This window comes from Triticum aestivum, chromosome 2A (assembly GCF_018294505.1).
Source record: "Triticum aestivum cultivar Chinese Spring chromosome 2A, IWGSC CS RefSeq v2.1, whole genome shotgun sequence".
NCBI lineage: Eukaryota > Viridiplantae > Streptophyta > Magnoliopsida > Poales > Poaceae > Triticum > Triticum aestivum.
In genome coordinates, this window is record NC_057797.1 from 278,186,352 (window position 1) to 278,208,919 (window position 22,568).

Here is a 22,568-nt window from a genome sequence, read left to right on the forward strand (position 1 = left end):
GTAGAGTTGGTGCAGCTGAAGCCACGCGTTAAAGGAACGGCTCCTCATGAGCCACCGGGACCCTGAGCCTCGGGAGGCTCTGGGAGCTCAGGAGGTTCCCTGAAGACCGTTGCCATCTCCTCCAGGACGGCATGGAACCTAGCCTCCTGAGCCGCTAGGACTCGCCGCACGTTGCGCTCATAGGCCGACGCTATGCTCGGCAAGCCGAAGGGCATGCGAACGTAGCTGTGTGGTGGATCCTCACAGCGGCCCACACGTGATGGCCAGAAGCATTCCTGAGATGCGGCCCTGTTGAGCCCTGGGATGTCAATGCAGACTCGCAGTTCAGAACCCTCGCCTGCATGGTGAGCCACGCTCGGTGAGCGGCTGTCGCCATGCATGGCTCTTGCGTCTTTTAGCTCTTGGGTGGTCTTGGTGATGAACTCCTGGGTGGTGGGCACTCCTTGCCCTGTGCTCTCCTATGGAAAGTGTGTCGTGAAGCACGCTTCCAAGTGGTGCCCAAGCGCCTCCCTCGTGAGATTGGCAAGGTCTGAGGCTCTCCATAAGAGAGCCCCCGAGCCCTACCCGGGCACGCTTTCCTATGCGGTGGAGGGAGGAGCCCTTGGAGTGGGAGCGTATCCTGACGAGGCTCCTGACGTGACGCCATCTTCTTGGGGTCCTGCACGGCGCGGTAGCTTGTTCTTGGGGGTGGTCTCCGGAGGGCCTTCACTTCTACTGTCAGGGTTGTTGGTTGTTGCGGCTTGGAAGGCACGCTCAAGGGAGCACACCACATCCCTTTCTTCACATGGGATCGTGATGATTCCCCCGCTTCATGGCATCTTGAGAACATTGTAGCCATGGTGAGTGACTGCCATGAACTTGGCCAGGGCTGGATACCCGAGGATGGCATTGTACGGCAGGCAGATGTGCGCGGCGTCGAAGTTGATGAGCTCGGTGCGGTAGTTCTTGCGCTCCCTGAAGGTAACAGGCAGGCGGACTTGCCCTATCGGTGTGGTGGAACCGTCAGTCACTCCTGAGAAAGGCTTGGTTGGGTGGAGCTACTCATAGGGCACTTGGAGGTTGTCGACGGATAGGACGTTGAGCCCTGCGCCACCGTCGATGAGAGTCTTCGTGACTTGCACATTGTTGATGATTCGGGAGCACAACATAGGGAGTGTGCTAGCGGTGGTTGCACACTTTAGCTAGTCGGCCGAGTTGAAGGTGATGGCGCACTGGGACCACCTGAGCGGGCACGTGGCCTCGAGCTTGGGGAGCGCCGCATTTACCTCGTGAGTGAACTGTTTGAAGATGCGCTGAGAGACTGGGGCCTGAGCACTGCCCAAGATGCAAGCGACCGCACACGGCTCCTGGAAGCCCCCAGCAACGGGGGAAGACCGGCGTTGCCCTGGGGGCGATCCTCACGAGGCGGGTCCCTCCAGGCGCCCTCGCGAGGTTGGTCCTGCCAGCGGTCCTCACGAGGCCAGTCACGCCACTCATGGCGCGTGCCACGGTCGTCCCAGTGTCCGCCTCCGCGTCCTCCTCCGCGGCCGTAGCCCCGGTCGTTGCGCTCGGGGCATCGACCGAAGTGTCCTTCCCGTATGCCTTTGAGCTCTTGACAGTCGCTGGTGTTGTGGTGTTCAGGTTGTGGAAGGCGCAGAATGGACGACCGTTCTTGGACGACTCGGGCTGATCTCTGCTTCGCTTGGTGTTGTGCTCCGCTGCGAGCACCACTGCCTCTTTGTGTTTCACGTCCTTGGCCTTGGCCTTCTTCTCCTCCACTCCTGCAGCTGGCAGCTCAAGGAGAGAGAGGTGCCCCTCCTCAGCTCTTGCGCACTTGGTCGCCAGGTTTAACAGCTCTTGAGATGTGCAAAGCTCCTCATGGATAGCCAGCTCTTCCTTCATCTTGACGTCGCGGATGCCGTCGGAAAACACGGAGATGATGGCCTCGTCCGTGACCTTGGGAATCTTGAGGCGGGTGCTGTTGAAGCGCTGGATGTACTTCTGGAGGGTCTCTCCTGGCTGTTTCTTGGTGCGGCGTAGATCGCTCGCGGCCGGTGGGCGGTCACGAGTGCCCTGGAAGTTGGCGATGAAGCGGTCGCGCATCTCGACCCAAGAGGAAATCGAGCCATGTTGCAGGTTCAGGAGCCAGGAGTGAGCCCATCCTTGAGAGCCATGGGAAACCAATTCACCATAACTTTTTCGTCACCGTTGGCCGCTTCGATGCTCAGCTCATAGAGCTGCAGGAACTTTGCGGGGTCTGCAGTGTCGTTGTATCGATGAGGCAGATCTGGCTTGAACTTGCCTACGCAGCTCGGGGGTGAAGGCACGGCAGCCCGCCGTGGTCATTGGGGCCCGCTTCAGAGGCGCAGCTTGGTCTTGGCAAGGTCCGCACTGCGCCACTGCAGGCGGCACGCGGTCTTGACAAGGTGGCGTGGGGAGCGCCGGTGTAGCTTCTCGTGGCCGCGGGATTTCTTGGCAGCTCCTTTCTTCACGCGCGGGCGCCGGGCGCGGTGGATCACGCCGCGGAGGCGTGCGCCTTGGTGCCAAGGCATCGTCTTGGGGGTGGAGGCGGTGGAGGCATGCCATGAGCCCCGTCGCCCGCGGCTGGTTGAGGGGGAGGTAGAGAGTGGGACGGCGCCGGAGAGCCCCCTGCGGCACGGACAAGCTCGGTGACGCGGTCGAGCCACTCCTCATAGAGCTCGTCGACGGGGCGGTAACGCAGGAGCTCGTTCGCCGCGATGAGCGCGGCCCGGGCCTCCATTGGAGCGTGGTGCATGTGAGACGAAGAACCAGTAGGGGTGAGTGATGGAGTAGCGGTGCGGCCGTCCTGCAGCAGGGGAAGGAGAACGACAAGGTGGCCCGCCGACGGGAGTAGTCTGAGCGACGCGGGCGGCGAGGGAAGCCCGATGCTCAGCTCGAGCACGGCGACCGTCCGCCATGGAGACGACGGAGCGACAGAAAGGAAGCTACGGCGCACCCCTACCTGGCGCGCCAAATGTCGGGTGTGGGGCTCCGGCTAACCCTTAAGGTTCGAACACTAGGGTGCGCACGAAGTCTTTCCCTCCTACCGATCAATGCTCTAGCTCACTAGATCTTGCGGACGAACTCGACGAACTCACAACACAGAAAGACATGGGGTTTATACTGGTTCGGGCCACCGCTGTGGTGTAATACCCTACTCCAGTGTGGTGGTGGTGGATTGCCTCTCGGGCTGATGATGAACAATACAAGGGAAGAACAGCCTCCTGAGGTTGAGGTGTTCTTGCGTGTGTGAGCTTGTGGAGTGTGGGGGTGGTCTGAATGATCCGTCCCCTCTAAGGTGGTGGCTAGTCCTATTTATAGAGTCCCTGGTCCTCTTCCAAAATATCGAGCGGGAAGGGAGCCAACAATGGCAGGCTAATTTGAAGGGGGACAACTAGTACAAGCTATCCTGACAAAAGCGGTCTTCGCCTGCACAATGCTCTGGTGGTGACGCCGTCTTGGGCTCCACGATGACCTCCATCTTGCAGTCCATGGTCTTGGTCTTGTTGCACCAGAATGGCAACCTTTGCATGATGCCTCGGTACTCCGCGGCCGCGCTTGCCCCTTTTGCACCAAAGGGGAAACAAGGACGCTGCGCGCGTTGGCGCCCACCTGGTGTCGATCATCATCGCTCACGTCACGAGAGCCTCGTGAGCATGCCTAGCTAGGCCACTCCAGAGGAGGTCTTGCGTCATCCGCCTCGCGAGGCTTGTTCCCTCGCGATGGTCTTGGATGCTTTGTTGGTGAAGATGGGTCGTACGGCCCGCTAGCTCCGACACGCTGTGGGCCGCAGGCAGGCAAGTCTGGGGACCCCCGTTCCCAGAACACCGACGCTAGCTACATATGCATCAATAGCAACAAAGGTGTGGTGGAGTTTAACTGCTGCAAGCCAGCTTTGACTGGGTGGCTATCCTGAGCTACGACTGCTATAACTCTTTTGGGGTAGCGCACACGAGTCCACATATTCACCAATCAATACACCACTATGGATCCGCTCCAATCTCCCTACGAGAACGCCATCAATAGCACTCATGCTTATCTTGCGTATTTTAGAGTATCCACTTTCACTTTTCTATGAACTCTACAGGCAACCCAGATATCCTTTATCGCGGACGCGGCTATTCGAACAGATCATTTATAACCCTGTAGGGGTGTACTTCTTCACACATGTTTCCACGACATGTGCTCGGCAGACTTCAAGCAAAAGCTGACATGGGTGTAGACCATGACCTGACTAACCACACAAGTACCTAGTCCAGGTTTATCGCCTATTCAGGTTCCATCAGCAAGGTGTCCGGCCGAAGTTTCCACATATGACCCCGAACGTTTTGTGCAGGGTTCCCGAGGCACCAAACGGGCGGCCCGGTACACCGTGCCATGTGCCTACCACATCACAGCCCACCCCTCGGGTCAGTGTTGCACATGACCTCTAGCATACTACAAACACCAGAAACTACTTGCAACTCCTGGACAGAAGACATGGGCGATTAATAAGTCGAGAGAGTCGATTAAGGATCCCAATGTGTGGTAGTAGCTATTCAAGGATCACAAACATAGAAGTTAGTTCCTGAGGGCGGTTTCAATGAGACTGTCGGATCACGGGTTCCGGTAAAACCCTTGAGGTTCGAACACTTGGGTGCGCGTGAAGGTTTTCTCTCTATCGATCCACGCCCTAGCTCGCTAAGATCTCATGGACAAACTCGACGAACTCACAACACAAAAAGACACAAGATTTATACTGGTTCAGGCCACTATTGTGGTGTAATACCCTACTCCAGTGTGGTGGTGGATTGCCTCTTGGGCTGATGATGAGCAGTACAAGGGGAAGAACAACCTCCTGAGGTTGAGGTGTTCTTGTGCTTGCTGAACTTGTGTGGGTGGGATGCCTTTCGATCTGATCTCGATCCGACCCACCTACTGTGGTGGCTAGTTCTACTTATATAGGCCCTAGTCCTCTCCCCAAATATTGAGCGGGAAGGGAGCCAACAACGGACAATTCGAAAGGGGACAACTAGTACAAGTTATCGTGACAAAAGGTGGTCTTCGCCTGCCAAAGGTTCTGGTGATGACACCGTCTTGGGCTCCATGGCGACCTCCGTCCTGCCGTCCTTCTGGTATTGGTCTCGTTGCACCAATATGGAAACCTTTGCTTGATGCCTCGGTACTACGCGCATGCGCTTGCCCCCTTGGCACCAAAGAGGAAGCAAGGACACTGCACGCTAGCGCCCGCCTGGCGCTCGCCTGGTCTCGATCGTCATGGCTCATGTCACGAGGACCTCGTGAGGTTTGCCCTGCCTTGATCTCTCCGCCCCTCGTGAGCCTGCCTGGCGTGGCCGTTCCTAAGGAGGTCTTGCGTCGTCTGCCTCGCGAGGCTTAGCCCCTTGCGAGGGTCTTGAATGCCTTGCTGATGAAGATGGGCCATACAGACCTGCCAGCCCAGCCACGCCGCGAGCCGTAGGCAGGCAAGTCTGGGGACCCCCTTTCGCAGAACACCGATAGTAGTCCCCGGGCCCAAGGTGCGCTCGGGCTTGGTTTCGAGGCGAAGCCAAAAAGGTCAAGCGCGGAACACCGCGGGCCCCAAAAGACTGCGACCTCGGTTACTGCGTGGCTATTTGTTGGACATGCGCGTCTCTGCTTCCCCACACTGCCTCAGCAACTGCACGACTTGACAAGTCCCTGCGACATGCAAGGGAAAACCATCATTACCTGTGATCGTGGGGGGCGTTGGTTGGCCTTCTCCTATTATAAATGAGGAAGGGGGCGGAGCCCCCGTCCCCCACTTCTTCCCATTCCGCCTGCTTCTTCTTCCTCTGCTCCACCACCGACTCCAATGGCGTCGTCGAAGAGGTTCTCCACCGCGAAGAAAGGAAAGGCCCCTCGTGAGGGGCCCGGCTCCCCGGCGCCCAAGCGCGGACGCGGCCATCCCCGCAAGCACACCACGACTCCCGCCGTGGCCCCCCGCTCCCGGGGTGGCGCCGCTCCACGTGGTGGAGGTCGCTCTGGCCGCGGCAGCCCCGTTGATGAGGTGAGACGCGCCGTGGTTGCGCGGCCTCCCCGGCCACGCTTCCACTCGGCGGAGGTGCTGCCGGAGTTTGTTGTATGGTCGGTGGATCCAGCCGGCAACTGGCTTCGGCTTCTGCACTTCTTCGTCGATGAGCTGTCGGCCTCTGGTCCTAGCAGGCTCTGGCTGCAGGCAGACGGCTGCTGCTGCCGGGCTTGCTGGGTCGCGGTTGAAGTCTCCGCCGTGGGCAACATAGCTCTGGCCTGGGCAGGCGGTCCACACTCCACTTCAAGTATGACGGTGATGCGACTCTCTACGTGAGGGTGTTTGGGGAAGATGGTCGTCGCGCCGGGTGTTGCCCCGAGACGAACGACGGCAAGGAGGTGCTCGGTCTTGGCGATGGCCGTGACGAGGGTGAGCCCACCGCCCGCGCCTCAACTAGCTATGGTGGCTCTTCTCTTTGCGAAAGTTCCAGCAGTGGCGGCTATGACCAGCCGCCCCGCCGCCGCGCCCGCTTCAAAGGTGGTAGCGGGTCATCTCGCTGTCGTGCCTTCTTGAAGCGCAAGGAGGGATCTGGCTAAGCTCGGGAGGTCGCTGGAGGCCTACCCCCGTGGTTCACTACAATGTTGGTTTTGTTTTGTTCCCCTTTTCTTTCCTGCATCAAAATGAAACTAGTATGGGCCCGGAGGGGCGCGTATCAAACTATGATTCCTCAATCATTACGCTATGCTTGTTATTTCGGTGTCATGTCGTTATTTCGTGCGGAGATATCTTAGCCTGGCGCGTTCGGGGCAGCCTCTTCTTCATGACGCACTTGCCTCCTCGTGCCCGTCTTGGCTTAGTGGTTGCTCAGGAACTGCAAAAAAATTGTTAGGAAGCTCGCTAGGAGACTTATTGTTCACCCGAGCCTTGACCCAGCGCTTCATATCGTGGTACTCGAGGGGCACGGATTAGGAGAGATGTGCCGGTTGGGCTCGAACGGGGGTGCCTCGTGAAAAAGCTGACCGAAGGCAGAGAGAAGGACCAACGCAGGAGGAAGAAACCCTCACGAAGGCACCTGCCTAGCCCCCTCGCGAGGTATGCGAGAGAGAGAACACAAGCGAACTGGATTTGGAAAAGGCAGCAAAAGGCGACGAAACCAAATCAGCAAGGAACACCAGAAGCAAACTTCGATTAAGAGAAGACGAGCCAACTACAGAAAGCAAATGAAAAGCCGCGTCCGGCACCTAGTCTAATCTTCGACGTCTTCTCACCAGCGCGGAGCTAAGTGCTGCCACTAGGCATGGGAGGGAGCCCCCGAGGCCCGAGGGAGGCTCTCCGGAGACTCTGGGGCGTGTACAGACCCAATCATTATTACGTGAGAGTGTCATAGGCGACGATTCTTCAGAGGCACCGGGCCTTCTTCACAAGCACTGGGCCTTTCTTCACAAGCACTGGGCTTTGTTTCACAGGCGCTCGGCCTTTCTTCACAGGCACCGGGCCTTGCTTCACAGGCAGTGGGCCTTGCTTCATGGGTAGAACTTCCAAAGGTGCTGGATGTTCCAGACCTTCTGGATGCGCACCCCGTCCGGCGTCTCCAGGCGCGCGGCGCCAGGCCTGGAGATATGGACAACCCTGAACGGGCCCTCCCACATGGTGAGAGCTTGTGCAACCCTTCCCTGGAGAGGACCCGACTCAGGACGAGGTCGCCTGCCTCGAGCGTCCTGGAGAGGATGTTGCGGCAGTGGTATCGCCGCAGCACCTGCTGGTACCTTGCCGTCCTCAGTGCAGCTTCGCGGCGTCGTTCCTCCCCCAGTACGAGGTCCATCCCCCGCGTGGCTGTCACACCCTGATTTTCATGCCACAACACTTAAGCTAATAAATCATGATAAAATGTGGTTTGACAAAAACTTTTGAGTGTTTTGGACCTTGCCTTGTTTGGATTTTGTCTGTTGTTTGCAAGTGCTCTAAAAATCAAATAAATCCCCCAACTCCTATACTTCATCTGCTTGCTCCAAACTCTTGAACCAATGATCATGCCATGTGTATAGAGCAATATAGTATTTTCTTACAAAAATAATTTGGCCAAAAAGTATTTTCAAAAATTAGTTTTCCAAAAACCCCTGAATTAAGATTTGTACTGCAAGTACTTAATTCAGGGCAGTAAAAATCTTTCCAAAAATATGTTTGACTCGTATTAGATATAGGATACCAAGAAACCACAAAGATATAATTTTCAAAGTTATTTTCCTATTTTATTTAAAAGCTTTTTCATAAGGCCAGAAATGGTCTTTAATAGGGAAAAATTATTTTATTGTTTCAAAGATATTTGAGAAAAAATAGGGAAACTCAGGGGGCATATATTTCCCATATATAAGAGTTTTAACACATGGTCATGTTCAAAATATTGGTCAAATCCATCAAAAACCCTTTCTGGATATTGCAAGCTTTTGAAACATTTACAAAGGTAATATTCCCCAAAAATTCCAAGAAAATTCTAGCATGTCACATATGACATGTTTGATGATCTTGCCAAGTATCATGTCATGGAGAAGAGTATAACCCCATGAAATCTCCCCAAAACCATTTCTGTCCATTTTGAAGTTTGAGCAACTTTACATTGCCAAACATGTCCAAATGTTCTGAAACCTTGTGAACATGCTCAAATGGTCTAATTATTCATCTAGACCAAATGGCACAAGTTGGAGAGAATGTTATCTTGCTCAAAGTTCCCCAAAACCCTTCCTATTCAGAACCAAATTTGAACAACTCTACATTGGCAATTTTCTCCTTTTGATCTCAAAATTTGTGGACATGTTCATAACCTCAAATGATGACACTACACCAAGTGGTGCATCAAGGAGAATAGATTTGCATGACTAAATCTTGGTAAAGCCATTTCTGTTGATTTCTAGGGTTTACCAAAGCTACATTGGCTACTTTGCCCAAATGAGCTCAAACATGGTGGAACATCCTACTTCTATGTGCCATTCCATCCTATTAATTCTCATGTCAAGTGGAATTAATTTTCTTGCCCAAACCAGCATCAAACACCTTCTGCCATTTTACTGAAACTCCTGTTTTGACCTATTCCACTCTTCTCCATGGCCTCCACTTTTTACCACAGCCCCTCCTAGACCTCTTCTACCGCCAGTAGCAATGGCTGCATCTCAGATCAATAATTGAGGGGAGAAACCACCTCTTTTACCCCTCTAGACAGCCCTTGCACCCCTCTTCCTCACCTCCCTCCTCACTCCGGTGGCCACCCAAGGCATCCAAGGCTTTCCCCATATTATTTACTCCTCCCTAGAGCTACCAGACATGCTTAGCCGTGCCCACTTCGCCAAAAAAATGGCATGCCGGCCATTTGCACGCTCTGGAGCGCACTACAGTGCGCTCCCGCACTGTAGCCGCCCCCTGCCAAGCACCTCCGGCCACCTCGGGCCTCCCTAGCGCGCCCGACGAGATGCCTCGGCGTCCGGGACACGGCAACTGGTCTGCTCCCTCCTCCCTCTCTCTCTCATGCCCCTTCTCGCACGGGCATCGGCCGCCCGAGAGCTCCAGTGAGCGAGCTCACACGCGTGGTGCCCCTGGCCCCCCCTGCTCTCTCTCTCTCTTCTCTCCCCTAGCTCTGGACCGAATCCAGGAACGCCCCAGACACACCGCGACGAGCTCCTGTGACCCGTGGTGACGGCAAAGAGCTCGCCGGTGCACGAGTCCTCGGTGGACCATCGCCCGCCTATTTAAGGGTCTTCCCAAGCCCTCCTCTCCTCACCACTCACCCTCTCTCCCTCCCAGAGACCCATAGGACGAATCCAAACCTCTCCCCGAGCCCTCCATCCACCTCCAAGGTCGGAGCCGAGCCGCCGGCCTCCACCTAAATTCAGCCGAGCCCGAGCTCTTCTCCCTCTCCTCTCTCCACCAGCAGGCTCCCCTGAGCAAGGCGGAGCTCCCAAGCTCTTTCCCTCATCCGAGGACGCACCGTAGCGCCGTGCCCAATCTCGCCCGACGCCACCGTCCGTCGGCATCCAAGCCGCTGTCGCCTCGACCATCCCCGGCACCCATGGCATACATGAATGGATGCGGCGCTCGACGCTGAGCTCATCCATAGCCAGGGCATTGCTGGAGGTGCTCCGTAGCGCCGGCAGTCGCCGTCGGGGCTCTCTGCTCCCTCGGCCAGGCAAGTGCGCGGGAGGAAGAGGAAGACGTAGGCCCTGCAGACGGGCCCCTCTCGTCAGTGGCCCAGCCACCGGGCCACGCTGGCAAGTGGAGGCGGGTTCGCCCCCTCTCGCGTCCCCGCGGTGAAGGCGCACTTCGCGTGGGCGCCTTCGACGTCGCCTCGGTCACCCCGTGCGGCCATTCGGTTGGGCCGGGCCACGGCCTATCTGCCGCCCCGTGCGCAGGATAAGGTTAAAACCTTATTTCCTTTTTCTTTTTCCCGTCAACTTCAAAAATCCATAAACAATTCAAATTAACTCCAAATTTGATGATTCAAATTTCTAGTAGTTTCTAAATTCATTTCCTACCACATGGTGCTACTTGCACATTTTTACAGAAATATTTCTTTCACAAATATTTAGCAAATCCTATTTTTCCATTTCTTTGATAAACTTTAGAAAATCACAGAGAGCCCATTTTTGATCCAAATTCCATGATTCAAAATCCTAGGTGTCTATAAGTTCAAAACTTAGTTTTTGAACATTTTTACTAATACTTTCTGTATCACCTCAAATAATGGTCTATTTCTTCATATTTGTCAACTTTGCAAATTCATAGGAAAATCATTTCAACTCCAAATCCAGTGAAACCAATTCCTAGATGCTTCTAAAATCATCCTTTGTTAAATGGGTGCCTTTGCTCATTTTTCAAAAATATGTTTCTGTACACTTCTTGCAATTCCATAAACCCCTTGATTCCATCATATCAAAATGTTTAGAAATACCCATTGATCCACTTCCAATGAAATCACTTTGGTCATTCCTCATATGACCAGAGGTATCCAATAAAAGTCAACTTCATCTTTTTAGAGCACATTTATTCTTGCCTTGTTGTGTTGCTTATTGTGATTGTTTCCGACGTTAGTTGCCGAAGTAGACGGAGTACTTGGAGAAGGACCAGAAGATCTCAAGACTCTGATGAACCAGGCAAGCAGCCCTTTGACCATGATGAACCATTTTTACATCATGATGGCATTTTCGTTGTTTCACCGAGTGCATGATATACCTTGAATGGCAACCTTGCTAGGCTTGTCTCCGTTGCATACTCCATTGATACTTGCATTTTCATGACTCTACCCTTGCTTAGAGTTGTGTTGGTGGGTTGTAGAAATATGCTATAGTTAATGGCTACGCAAAGTGGGTCAGGGTTATGCATGGAAAGAAACAAGTGTGGTTTGACATACTTGCAAATAGCCCAGTGGGTGCCACTAATGCCCCTGGGAGATGATGATGAACTAGGTCACTACTTGGTGGAGAAGTAGTGTACCGAGGCTCGATAAAAGTGTTGTTTACAGAGACGGATTAGATTTAAGATTTGTCGACTGTCCCAACCTTACATGCGCAACCACTCTACCCTTATATGGGAAAGGGCATTATTGATTACCTAGGCCGATACTAGCTTGGAGCCCACATTACTAGTGACGGGAGAGTTGTTGGTGCGCTCTCTCGGGACGGGGTCGTGCCAGGTAGGGCGGCCATGACTGTTTTCACAGGGCACCGGATACACCGTTGTGTCCCCTCTCGGATGTTACGATCTCGAGTGAGTCTCGTATGATGTATATCGAGAGGATACGGAACAACGAGTGGACTCCTTGTTAGTGTCGTCTAGGGAAAGATAGTGATCGGGTGCTTACCCCGGGTACTTGAGGTACCGCGGGTCGTGGATGACACGAAAGTTCCCCGGATCTTGTGGGTAAAGTGTGCAACCTCTGCAGAGTGTAAAACTATTCGAATAGCCGTGTCCACGGTCAAGGACAGTTGGGTGGTGCTGCTTAGACTACGTCCATATGTTTCTGACAAACAACACGGTTTGGTAAATCTGTTGACGTGATTCGTGAGGAAGTCACGATGAGCTTGAGTATGAGTTGTTCACAACTCTATCCCGATGTTGATGTCTGTAACCTCCTGATACTTGTTGCAGACGCATTCATATCCTTGATAAATGTTGATCATACTTGCATGAGAAAAACTAGCTTTCCGCAAAAATGCCAAATTAGCAGTAGTGCCTTGCATAATTATTCTGTTATCACCCTTGGGTTGCTTGCGAGTACATTCAAAGTACTCATTGGCTTGCCACTGGTTATTTTATTGGCCAGGCATGAAAGAACATAATATGAAGAAGAGTACCTCGGTGACGAACATGCGAGCTAGGACGCTTCCCAGTCAGAATGCCTGTAGGGTTAAGGCAGATGGCATGGGTCCAAGTTATCGACGAAGATTTCCGCTGCGATGTTATACTCAAGACTTGACCATAATGGTCCTACTTGTGTAATACGGTATGTATGGATGTAAGACTCTTGTTATTCAGCTTCTGTGTGTTCAGTGAGCATTGATCTCTGGGATCACTGTACACGTGCATTCGGTGATCACGACTTATGAGTCGGGGTCCCCACAGAGCTAGTATCAGAGCCATCCTAACTGTAGGAAGCCTTAGTTAGCATGGTCGTTAGTTAGGGTAAAACTTTTTCGAAAACTATTACTAGTTTTCAAAACTATCTATACTTCTCTTCCCTTCTCAGTTTTTTTAAAAGCTAAGGTATACTTTCCCTATCGATCTCTTCCCTTCAAAACTATTGCAAACGGTCGTTAGCACCCTCAAGCCCCTGACCACGGGATTCCTTGTAATCCTCGTAGGTAGCCTAGAAGGATTACATCTTGCCAAACACTCACCCACCTCTTCTGAACACAAGATTGGCAACACCACAGCAAGACGATGCCAACAGAAGATACGCCTTTGAAGAATCAGGACATAAAGACCCAGAGGACGGTGACACCTTTGAATTTACCCAAGATGATGCAATGTTAGCCTATAATGATCATGGCATAGGATATGCAAGATCATGATATACATCGCTAATAGAGTAACCATGTCACTACCGTTGTTGTGTCGGCAACCACCGGTGGATGAGAACCTCGCCATTTGGTCCGCCTCACTATAGTGAGCAGGAAAACGGTTCTCTTCATCCCCCGCTCTTGGTGTCGATGTTGTCATCAATGTAACCGACATGTTGGATCTCTACTATGCCTTGTTAATGTCATTGCATAAAGGATTACCTACCTAGTACCATCGACGCCTTAGAAGACAAAATGGGATCATCATGAATAAGAAGACAACAGAAGACCGAGTCAATGCCTGCTATGAGGAGCCACCTTCACCCCATCACTTCAACAGGAAAGAAGTTGTTGAAGAATCTTCAGGCTCAACCTAGATCGTTTCATCGAACAACTACAAGAGACGTAGCAACACCTGAGGAAAACCCAGAATACTGCACGAGGCTCAAGGCACGATTACTGAGTCCGAGAACCCCTAGGGTAGGATGAGTCGTGTACCCCCTATGCGCAGTCGAGTCCGTATGATGGTTCGAATAGAACCATGGCTGTGTGTTGCTTGTTTTTATTTGATTGTGTTTTGATATAAGTCGCACTTTTGCCCTAGGCAACAAGTACGCGACTATATTACCTTCCTTGTTTTCCTTTGATTGGCCCTTTTTGGCACTTGTTTGTTTGCACCTGCACTATAGAACCCCCTTTAGGCATCCCCCTTTATGCTACTTATCCCTCTCATCTCTCTCCTCAACTGAAGACCAGCAAGACAAGATGCACCAAGGAGTCTACTTCGGCGACCAACTAGCACTGAAGAACTTTTCTACAGCCTCCTCGACCAAGTAAAACCCCGTAGAGTCATGTTTAACCCCCCAGACTAGAAACCCATTCTTAGACCCTTCGAGACTTCATGAGATACCCCAGCTCGAGTCCTTAACCATGTGCTTAACCCATAGAATTGCAAGAGACCAGTTAAGCCTCCGTAACCTTGCATATCACTGGGCTCATTATGGAACTAGTGGACATAGTGAATGAGCACATTATCATCCTAATATAGCACAAGAGTTGATGCTTTCGTTGGTATAAGGTTATTTGTTTAAAGGACTAGATAGAACAACCGGCATCTCAGGAACCGTGCTTAAGGATGAGGTGACAAATGTTCACTCGCACACTAGAATCCTTGAAACCCTTAAGCCCTACTAAGCCACAACATGGTCGGGTCATTACCATAGGTCTTGACTCTAAATCGAGAACACCTCGGACCATACTCAACCGTGACCACCACCAATACCCCCAGCCTACTTTATGTACCCCGTGAACAAAGTTTTCATGGAGTACTTAGACAAGATAGTTGTCATCCTTATTTTGGTAACATACTTGTCTACCCGAAGACGGAAAAAGAATCACTGAGCTGGTGAAGAAACATTTGAAGACCGCCATGCCAAGGAGGAAGAACTATACCAACCACCATCGCCAAGAAATAAACGTCCGCGTTGAAGACCAGGTGTATCTGCAAGCCGCTTCTCTCAATGGGACCAAGCATTTCCATGATAAGGAAACCCACACCAAGATTCATCGGCCCTCTTCGAGATCACTACGAGACGAAAAGTAGACGGCTACCAGCTAGAGTTACCACTTGAGTTACCCACTGTGCATAATATTTCCACATGACACAACTCCGGAAACGTTTCCAACTTCCTAACTAGCCCGGTCTCTACAAGGACATCGACCTCCAGCCCAATATGACCTACGCGAGAGATCCCAATTGCAATCTGGATCAAGCAGGACGACAAACACGAAGCCATGCCATCGAGTACTTCAAGGCTTAATGGAGCACCAGACGGAAGCAGAAGCAGTATGAGGACGTGAAGACTACCCCAAACTCAAGTTTCCGTATTCCTTTCCGCGCCTAGTCTCGGAATCTCGGGGACGAGATTCTTGTAAGGGGGGTAGGTCTGTCACACCCTGATTTTCATGCCACAACACTTAAGCTAATAAATCATGATAAAATATGGTTTGACAAAAACTTTTGAGTGTTTTGGACCTTGCCTTGTTTGGATTTTGTCTGTTGTTTGCAAGTGCTCTAAAAATCAAATAAATCCTCCAACTCCTATACTTCATCTCCTTGCTCCAAACTCTTGAACCAATGATCATGCCATGTGTATAGAGCAATATAGTATTTTCTTACAAAAATAATTCGGCCAAAAAGTATTCTCAAAAATTAGTTTTCCAAAAACCCCTGAATTAAGATTTGTACTGCAAGTACTTAATTCAGGGCAGTAAAAATCTTTCCAAAAATATGTTTGACTCCTATTAGATATAGGATACCCAGAAACCACAAAAATATAATTTTAAAAGTTATTTTCCTATTTTATTTAAAAGCTTTTTCTTAAGGCCAGAAATGGTCTTTAATAGGGAAAAATTATTTTATTGTTTCAAAATATTTGAGAAAAATTAGGGAAACTCAGGGGACATATATTTCCCATATATAAGAGTTTCAACACATGGTCATGTTCAAAATATTGGTCAAATCCCTCAAAAACCCTTTCTGGATATTTCAAGCTTTTGAAATATTTACAAAGGAAATATTCCCCAAAAATTCCAAGAAAATTCTAGCATGTCACATATGACATGTTTGATGATCTTGCCAAGTATCATGTCATGGAGAATAGTATAACCCCATGAAATCTCCCCAAAACCATTTCTGTCCATTTTGAAGTTTGAGCAACTTTACATTGCCAAACATGTCCAAATGTTCTCAAACCTTGTGAACATGCTCAAATGGTCTAATTATTCATCTAGACCAAATGGCACAAGTTGGAGAGAATGTTATCTTGCTCAAAGTGCCCCAAAACCCTTCCTGTTCAGAACCAAATTTGAACAACTCTACATTGGCAACTTTCTCCTTTTGATCTCAACTTTTGTGGACATGTTCATAACCTCAAATGATGACACTACACCAAGTGGTGCATCAAGGAGAATAGATTTGCATGACTAAATCTTGGTAAAGCCATTTCTGTTGATTTCTAGGGTTTACCAAAGTTACATTGGCTACTTTGCCCAAATGAGCTCAAACTTGGTGGAACATCCTACTTCTATGTGCCATTCCATCCTGTTAATTCTCATGTCAAGTGGAATTAATTTTCTTGCCCAAACCAGCGTCAAACACCTTCTGCCATTTTACTGAAACCCCTGTTTCGACCTCTTCCACTCTTCTCCATGGCCTCCACTTTTTACCACAGCCCCTCCTAGACCTCTTCTACCTCCAGTAGCAATGGATGCATCTTAGATCAATAATTGAGGGGTGAAACCACCTCTTTTACCCCTCTGGACAGCCCTTGCACCCCTCTTCCTCACCTCCCTCCTCACTCCAGTGGCCACCCAAGGCATCCAAGGCTTTCCCATATTATTTACTCCTCCCTAGAGCTACCAGACATGCTTAGCCGTGCCCACTTTGCCAAAAAATGGCATGCCGGCCATTTGCATGCTCTGGAGCGCACAACAGTGCGCTCCCGCACTTTAGCCGCCCCCTGCCAAGCACCTCAGGCCACCTCGGGCCTCCCTAGTGCGCTCGACGAGACGCCTCGGCGTCCGGGACACGGCAACTGGTCGGCTCCCTCCTCCCTCTCTCTCTCCTGCCCCTGCTCGCACGCGCACCGGCCGCCCGAGAGCTCCAGTGAGAAAGCTCACACGCGCGGTGCCCCTGGCCCCCCTCCTCTCTCTCTTCTCTCCCCTAGCTCTGGACCGAATCCAGGAATGCCCCAGACACACCGCGACGAGCTCCTGTGACCGATGGTGACGGCAACGAGCGCGCCGGCGCACGAGTCCTCGGTGGACCGTCGCCCGCCTATTTAAGGGTCTCCCCGAGCCCTCCTCTCCTCACCACTCGCCCTCTCTCCCACCCAGAGACCCACGGGACGAAGCCAAACCTCTCCCCGAGCCCTCCATCCACCTCCAAGGCTGGAGCCAAGCCGCCGGCCTCCACCTAAATTCAGCCGAGCCCGAGCTCTTCTCCCTCTCCTCTCTCCACCCGCAGGCTCCCCTGAGCAAGGCGTAGCTCCCACGCTCTTTCCCTCGTCCGAGGACGCACCGTAGCGCCGTGCCCAATCTCGCCCGACGCCACCGTCCGCCGGCATCCAAGCCGCCGTCGCCTCGACCATCCCCGGCAGCCATGGCATACACGAATGGATGCGGCGCTCGACGCCGAGCTCATCCATAGCCAGGGCATTGCCGAAGGTGCTCCGTAGCGCCAGCAGTCGCCGTCGGGGCTCTTTGCTCCCTTGGCCAGGCAAGTGCGCGGGAGGAAGAGGAAGACGAAGGCCCTGCAGGAGGGCCCCGCTCGTCAGTGGCCCAGCCACCGGGCCACGCTGGCAAGTGGAGGCGGGTTCGCCCCCTCTCGCGTCCCCGCGGTGAAGGCGCACTTCGCGTGGGCGCCTTCGGCGTCGCCTCGGTCACCCCGTGCGGCCATTCGGCTGGGCCGGCCCACGGCCTATCTGCCGCCCCGTGCGCAGGATAAGGTTAAAACCTTATTTCCTTTTTCTTTTTCCAGTCAACTTCAAAAATCCATAAACAATTCAAATTAACTCCAAATTTGATGATTCAAATTTCTAGTAGTTTCTAAATTCATTCCCTACCACATGGTGCTACTTGCACATTTTTACAGAAATATTTCTTTCACAAATATTTAGCAAATCCTATTTTTCCATTTCTTTGATAAACTTTAGAAAATCACAGAGAGCCCATTTTTGATCCAAATTCCATGATTCAAAATCCTAGATGTCTATAAGTTCAAAACTTAGTTTTTGAACATTTTTACTAATACTTTCTGTATCACCTCAAATAATGGTCTATTTCTTCATATTTGTCAACTTTGCAAATTCATAGGAAAATCATTTCAACTCCAAATCCAGTGAAACCAATTCCTAGATGCTTCTAAAATCATCCTTTGTTAAATGGGTGGCTTTGCTCATTTTTCAAAAATATGTTTCTGTACACTTCTTGCAATTCCATAAACCCCTTGATTCCATCATATCAAAATGTTTAGAAATATCCATTGATCCACTTCCAATGAAATCACTTTGGTCATTCCTCATATGACCAGAGGTATCCAATAAAAGTCAACTTCATCTTTTTAGAGCACATTTATTCTTGCCTTGTTGTGTTGCTTATTGTGATTGTTTCCGACGTTAGTTGCCGAAGTAGACGGAGTACTTGGAGAAGGACCAGAAGATCTCAAGACTCTGATGAACCAGGCAAGCAGCCCTTTGACCATGATGAACCATTTTACATCATGATAGCATTTTCGTTGTTTCATCGAGTGCATGATATATCTTGAATGGCAACCTTGCTAGGCTTGCCTCCGTTGCATACTCCATTGATACTTGCATTGTTCATGACTCTACCCTTGCTTAGAGTTGTGTTGGTGGGTTGTAGAAATATGCTATAGTTAGATGGCTACGCAAAGTGGGTCAGGGTTATGCATGGAAAGAAACAAGTGTGGGTTGACATACTTGCAAATAGCCCAGTGGGTGCCACTAATGCCCCTGGGAGATGATGATGAACTAGGTCACTACTTGGTGGAGAAGTAGTGTACCGAGGCTCGATAAAAGTGTTGTTTACAGAGACGGATTAGATTTAAGATTTGTCGACTGTCCCAACCTTACATGCGCAACCACTCTACCCTTATATGGGAAAGGGCATTATTGATTACCTAGGCCGATACTAGCTTGGAGCCCGCATTACTAGTGACGGGAGAGTTGTTGGTGCGCTCTCTCGGGACGGGGTCGTGCCAGGTAGGGCGGCCATGACTGTTTTCACAGGGCACCGGATACACCGTTGTGTCCCCTCTCGGATGTTACGATCTCGAGTGAGTCTCGTATGATGTACATCGGAGGATACGGAACAACGAGTGGACTCCTTGTTAGTGTCGTCTAGGGAAAGATAGTGATCGGGTGCTTACCCCGGGTACTTGAGGTACCGCGGGTCGTGGATGACACGGAAAGTTCCCCGGATCTTGTGGGTAAAGTGTGCAACCTCTGCAGAGTGTAAAACTATTCGAATAGCCGTGTCCACGGTCAAGGACAGTTGGGTGGTGCTGCTTAGACTACGTCCATATGTTTCTGACAAACAACACGGTTTGGTAAATCTGTTGACGTGATTCGTGAGGAAGTCACGATGAGCTTGAGTATGAGTTGTTCACAACTCTATCCCGATGTTGATGTCTGTAACCTCCTGATACTTGTTGCAGACGCATTCATATCCTTGATAAATGTTGATCATACTTGCATGAGAAAAACTAGCTTTCCGCAAAAATGCCAAATTAGCAGTAGTGCCTTGCATAATTATTCTGTTATCACCCTTGGGTTGCTTGCGAGTACATTCAAAGTACTCATTGGCTTGCCACTGGTTATTTTATTGGCCAGGCATGAAAGAACATAATATGAAGAAGAGTACCTCGGTGACGAACATGCGAGCTAGGATGCTTCCTAGTCAGAATGCCTGTAGGGTTAAGGCAGATGGCATGGGTCCAAGTTATCGACGAAGATTTCCGCTGCGATGTTATACTCAAGACTTGACCATAATGGTCCTACTTGTGTAATACGGTATGTATGGATGTAAGACTCTTGTTATTCAGCTTCTGTGTGTTCAGTGAGCATTGATCTCTGGGATCACTGTACACGTGCATTTTGTGATCACGACTTATGAGTCGGGGTCCCCACAGTGGCGTCCTGCTGCGTTTTATCAAATGCCAGGACCCGTGCGGAGCGATGCTTGACCTCGTGTGGGAGGACCGCTTCGGCTCCATAGACAAGGAAGAATGGGGTCTCACCCGTTGGCTTAGTGGCGGTGGTGCGGATGGAGCACAACATGGACTGGAGCTCATCGTGCCAGCCCCAGCCGTAGGCCTCGAGCTTATTCTTGAAGGTCCTGGTCCTGAGGCCTCTCAGGACCTCTGCGTTGGCGCGTTCAGCCTGGCCATTGCTCCTGGGGTGCGTCACTGAAGCGTAGCAGATCTGCGTTCCAAGGTTAGCACAGTATGTTTTGGAGAGGTTGCTGGTGAACCGCGAGCCGTTGTCGGTGATGATGCGGTTGGGAACCCCGAAACGGCTCACGAGGCCCTTGATGAACTTGACAGTGGAACCAGACCGCGAACGACCATGTGAGCGGTATTGTCTGGAGGCCCTGGGCTGGCTGATGGATCTGCTTGGCCTGGAACTGGCAAGCTTCGCAGGACTTCACCAGCTCAGCTGCGTCGTTGAGCGCCATGGGCCAGTAGAATCCACTGCGGAACACCTTGCCGACGAGAGTCCGGGATGACGAGTGGTGTCCGTAGTCCCTGCCGTGTATGTCAATTAGCAACTCCTTCCCCTGGTCCCTGGGAATGCAACGCAACGAAACATCATTTGGTCGCTTCCTGTACAACTCACAGTCCTGGATGCAGTATGTCGTGGCTTGCCGGGCCACGCGCTCTGCGTCCTCTTCCTTCTCCAGTAGTGCCCCTTGCATCAGATATTCCTTGAATTCCTTGGTCCAACATCCCTCTTGAGGCTCGAGTGCCTAGATCAAGCGAGCCCCTGAGGTTGGGCCACAAGCGGGGGCTCCTGTGGCAGGCGGTTGTGGGAGCTCCTCGTGAGGCCATGCCGTGCTTGAAAGTGGTGGCGTCGCTGACAGCTTGAAGAGCCGCTCCTTGAAGACGCCAGGCTCTTGGGGCTGCCGCTTGGATGCCCTCCTGGCAATGTCGTCGGCTTCCTTGTTGGTGCCACGGGGCACATGCTACACCTCCATGCCTAGGAACTAGTTTTCCATCTTACGTACTTCTGCGAGGTACTCCTCCATATGCTCGTCCTTTGGCTCATACACTTTGTTGGAGAAGTTGACGAGGAGCTGTGAGTCGCCCCTAATGGTGAGGTGCTTCACCCCTAGAGCTGCCGCGGCCTTCAGGCCAGCTACGAGGCCTTCGTATTCTGCGATGTTGTTGGAGACCTTCTCGCCCTGCTGAAAGCAGAGCTGCACAATGTAGTAGAGCTTGTCCTGCGTGGGTGACATGAGTACCGCTCCAGCCCCCGTGCCCTGGTTCACGAAGGCACCATCGAAATACATGACCCATCCGTCTGGCGCCTCACTTCCTGGCGAGGTGGACCGGTCCTCGCCTGCTTCCAGCGCCGGGGCATCTGTCCATTCCGCCATGAAGTCAGCGAGTGCGGCTCCCTTGATGACCCTGGTGGTGCTGAACTCCAACTGGAATGCCTGCAGATTGATGTTCCACTCGGCGACCCTTGCAGCAGAGTTGGGGCTCCTAAGCACCCTCTCCAATGGGTAGGACGAGACGACTTTGATGGGGTGGCCCTGGAAGTAGTGTTGCAACTTGCGCGAGGCCACCAGGAGCGCAAGCAGGAGCTTCTAAGGCATGGGATAGCATGCCCTCACGTCCCGCAGCAGCATGCTGATGAAGTACACCGGGTGCTCGACGAGGACCAGCGTGTTGGTGAGGCTCGCGTCTTGTGCAAGCTAGGGTGCCTCCTGAGGTGGCGGGACCCTTGGCGCATGGTCGCTTGCAGGAATCTCTATGGTGTCATCCTGCCGAGCTTGGTCTTCTGTTGCTGCCGCTATGGCTTTTGTTACGCCTTCCTGGTCTTGCGTCACCTTGGCTAGCGACGTAGCTTGGTGCACGCACTCTTGGCCTGGTGCTCCTCTCGAACCGCCACTAGCGCAGCGCTGGCGGAGTATGGGATGGCGGCAAGGTAAAGTACTAGAGGCTCGAGAGGCCGTGGCGCCACCAACACCGGTGGGCTGGTCAGGTATCTCTTGAAGTCTTGGAAGGCTCGGTCGGCCTCCATAGTCCACTCGAACGGGCCCTTCTACTTCATCAGCTTGAAAAAGGGTAAGGCGCGCTCTCCCAGCTTGGAGATGAAGTGCCCCAATGCAGTCACCCGACCAGCCACCTTCTGCATTTCCTTGAGGGTCTGCGGAGGGCTCATGCCCTCAATGGCCTTGATCTTCTCCGGGCTCGCCTCGATCCCTCTGTGTGACATGAGGAATCCCAGCACCTTGCTGGAAGGGACACTGAAAACACACTTTTCCGGGTTAAGCCACAAGTTCACCTGGTGCAGGCTTTCGAAGGTCTCCTCCAGGTCTTGGATCAAAGTTCTCGCCTCCTGAGACTTCACCACAATGTCGTCGATGTAGGCCTCCGTGTTCCTCCGGAGCGTATGGCCTAAAGGGATGTGCATCAGCCAATGAAAGGTCGCACCCGCGTTGCGCAGTTCGAAGGGCATACAGGTGTAGTAGTACACCCCACATGGGGTCAGGAAGGCTGTCTTCTCTACATCTTCCACTGCCATCTTGATTTGGTGATATCCTGAGAACGCATCCAGGAAGCACAGTAGGTCGCACTCAGGGGTGGAGTCGACGATCTGGTTGATGCGCGGGAGAGGGAACGGATCTTGAGGGCACGCCTTCTTGAGGTTGGTGAAGTTGGCACACATTCACTCGTTCCCAACTTTCTTCGGCACCATGCCTGGGTTCGCTAGCCATTCAGGGTACCTAAC